This window comes from Pinus tabuliformis, chromosome 5_1 (assembly GCF_031772625.1).
Source record: "Pinus tabuliformis cultivar Carrire ecotype Pingquan chromosome 5_1, CPIR1, whole genome shotgun sequence".
NCBI classification, from domain to species: Eukaryota; Viridiplantae; Streptophyta; class Pinopsida; order Pinales; family Pinaceae; genus Pinus; species Pinus tabuliformis.
The window spans coordinates 562,678,826-562,682,487 of record NC_142305.1 but is presented as its reverse complement, the minus strand read 5'-3'; the positions used below and the strand labels follow the sequence as shown (position 1 = coordinate 562,682,487).

The following is a 3,662-nucleotide window of genomic DNA, read 5'->3' as shown; positions in this document are numbered from 1 at the left end:
GCTTCCTCAATTGCTCGATACTTCTAGGTGATTTCAGGGCTTCCTCAATTGGTCGATACTTCTAGGTGATCTCAGGGATTTTCAATTTCCTATCATATGTCAAGAGGAAAGGGTTACTAGTTTCGAGCTAGAACTTCTAGGAAAAACATCTGTTGTTTCAACACCTTCTTATTTAGATAGCGGATTTGTGTACATAAGGTCGAGCTATGGTTCTTTATAACTTATTAAATTGCATCAGTAGCTAGTCGTTTCAAGCTCACATATAGAAGTTTTGGAAAGATATGTAAATATAGATCTTATAACGAACTTTTGTATTTTAGAGGAAAGTCAAGCATAAGGTCAAGTTTCCCTATTTTGAAGCATTTAAAGAGGGTTTTCTCTTATAGTCCACAGTCATGAGCACACATCAACAAAGGTACTAGGAAAAAGGAGATTTGGTCATATTTTATAGTACCCACTAGATTTTCTATAATTGTAGTCACAATGTTCTTCAGGTTCTTTTGGTCACAGAAGGGGTAATATTTTCTGTATGGAAATTGGAGAAAAACTTGGTCATTCAGTGTGATATAAATCCCATTGGTGATGATACTATGTGGGTTAGATGGACATATATTTAACTTTATATTTAATATGAACAGAGGGAAATTATCTGATAAGAAAGAAATTCTGTTGGGTATGAAAGCTATCAATCTTCACAATTTTTGGTCTAGGAATTCAATGCATATTTTTGTAGTGCCACATAGGAGTGACAAGCTGACAACTATATACAATAGCTTTTCAATTCATGGTATCTTACGGTTTGTTGCGTTTGATAAAAACAAAAGGGCCATGGAGCAATGCGCAGGTTGGGTGATGATTTCAACGATATTTGGAGCCTACAAAAGGATTAGGCCACCCATGCATGTGAGTAGAATCATTGTAGAAAACATTGGTCTCCTTATGTTTGTGGGCAATATAGCTCTCCTACACCTTGCTAACATTTCTAGTTACCAAATCAGACAAATTGAATCTCATAAAATTGGACTTTGGCGCATAGTTTTGGTCAATGAGTTGCCATACAAGAAAACTATTATCTTCTTCACAATTTTTTCCCGATGCTAATGTTGCTTATACAAACTACGGGTTGATGATTATTTTTTGTTAGAAATTGTTTTTAGCTTAACGAAATCCAATACAAAGGTGGCCTTCTCATACCTATCATGACTTCTTTCTCTGTTCATTCCATGACTATAAAAATAATTCCTTTTTATATTTTTATGCAGACATTGATCTCCAATATCTTCCATTATGCTAGCAGGATTAAGCGATTGATTTACCAGATTAGACAAAATGAATCTCATAAAATAGGACTTTGGCGCAGAGTTTTGGTCAATGAGTTTCCATACAAGAGGATTGTTATCTTCTTCACATGTTTTTCTTGACGCTAATGTTGCTTATGCAAACTCTGGGTTGGTGATTATTTTTTGTTGGAAATTGTTTTTAGCTTAAAGAACTCTAATACAAAGGTGGTCTTCTCATACCTATCGTGAATTCTTTCTTTGTTCGTACTGTTATCATTGAAAATTTTATTGTCAAAATTGCTCAGACTAGCTTAAGGACAAACTGTTCCTGCAGCGCATAGATTCTTTTAGCAGTTTCGCAGCGCTACATGTTTAGGCGGTTTCGTAGCGCGCTACGAAATTGGGGATTTGCTCGAGTCTTCAGCAGAAGGTTCATATACTAAATTTTGATGATGAGCAGAGTGATGCAAAGGCCCAGAAAGGGAATGCAGTGGCAATGTATAAACTTGGTGTATTCTACTACTTTGGTTTGAAGGAGGTTCCCCGTGACCATGCGAAAGCATTATCATGTTTTCTTAAAGCGGTTGAGAAGGGAGGATATATTGCTAATGTACATGTGCTGAGTGTTAATCAACTATTAGAATCGGCTCTGGACACAGCACGACATGTGGCAAGTAGTATATTCACCTCGACTACTCTTGTACCTTACACCCAAATGACAAGCCAGCGTGAAGCTCTTGTAATTTTCCTTCTTCTCTTTTACCAACGATTACACTTGTCAGACTACATATTATCCTCGCCATCCTTTCAGTGTGTTGTCCGCTACCCGAATTCTTCAAAATCCAACTAGAATTGAAAACAGACTTCACAGAAGAGATCAAGAAACTAGGGCTCAACCGAGACTCTAGAGCGTTCACAGGCTTGAATCACTGTTTTGTGCATCAGTTGGAATTCTTTCCGGCACTTCGTTTGGAAGTTTTCTTCACTGCATTCGATTTCTTTGTTCGTTGTGATCGCAGCAGAAGAAGAATGGGGGAAGCGGAGACTGGTGATCCATCAAAGTTACATCAAGAAAGCGGAGAAGCGGAAGAAGGGGAAATTGTGGAGTCAGTAGAGGCTATTGAAAGGCCTATAGAACCTGCAAATACACACCCACTCGAGCATTCATGGACTTTCTGGTTTGATAATCCAAATGGGAAGTCTAAGCGGGCCACCTGGGGTAGTTCCTTGCGACCTGTTTACACCTTCAATACAGTCGAGGACTTCTGGTGTGTTTTTAACAATATAATTCAGCCGAGTAAGTTGATGGCTGGTTCAGATTTTCATTGCTTCAAAGCTGGAATTGAGCCAAAATGGGAAGACCCTAAATGTGCAAATGGAGGGAAGTGGACTGTTACCACCTTGAAAGGAAAGCCTGTTGTCGATACTTTCTGGCTGCACACTTGGTCAATGTGCATGCTCGACAAGATAAGATTGCCATGTGGACCAAGAATGCTGCAAATAAAGCTGCACAAATGAACATTGGAAATGCAAGGGTTTTCTCTGAAATACTCTGTTTACTGAAATACAGGGATTGGATATACATTCGAAATTGAAGGCCTTTTACCTCTTCCTGGGCGATTATTCTTACATGCAATGGGCACTAAACCCTGAACTGGAGGAAGACTCAATACCTAGGCTGTTGTGAGCTATATTTATATGGATCTCTTACTCCTAATGAGTTTTTACACACTCAGGTTGGCTCTGCAGATAAATATAATATCAGTGATTTGAAGGATGCCATGTTGGTAATCAAAGACCTTTTATCTGTTGCATTATTTTATGCAACTAAATCCAACTTCACAGCTTCTACTGCCTTGTCTATAACATGCTTCGGCAGGTCCTTTCCTGAAGTTTATAGCAAAGATGGTACAAATGTACACATCAAACATCTAAAGACTTTTGATGAAGGACTCTTGAAAATGGACAGAGACACACATGCTATGGATTAGTTTTTCATGGAGCAGGCCTAGAGGTAGATGAGTATGTCCGGAGGTCTTATAAGGTTGCTTATGTGGATGGTATTGAAGTTGGTATTGAAGCATGATTATTTGGCTTTGAGCTTCTCAAAAGTCGAATTGTTGTCTTGTTTGTGGCTGAAATATACAGAGTTTTCTTAATATGCTTTAGAGTACATTATTGGTATCTTGATCATGGCATTAGCTATACAGTGGTGACTTCAGTGTTGTTAGGAGCAGCTGTTATTCGTCATTTATCTGTTGTAAGTCCATCAACTGCAAGGAGAAGATAGCAAGAATGCAGAGAAGTGATGAGACTGTGTATGATGAAATTACACAGCAGTTTCGTAGCGCGCTACGAAACTGCTGTAGCTGCATGTTTCAG

At 38.5% G+C, this 3,662-nt stretch overlaps 1 pseudogene; it reads left to right on the top strand.

The window, feature by feature from the left end:
- Nucleotides 1–2,113: 2,113 nt before the first annotated feature.
- Nucleotides 2,114–3,366, top strand: LOC149166065 (eukaryotic translation initiation factor 4E-1 pseudogene; annotated as a pseudogene).
- Nucleotides 3,367–3,662: the final 296 nt, after the last annotated feature.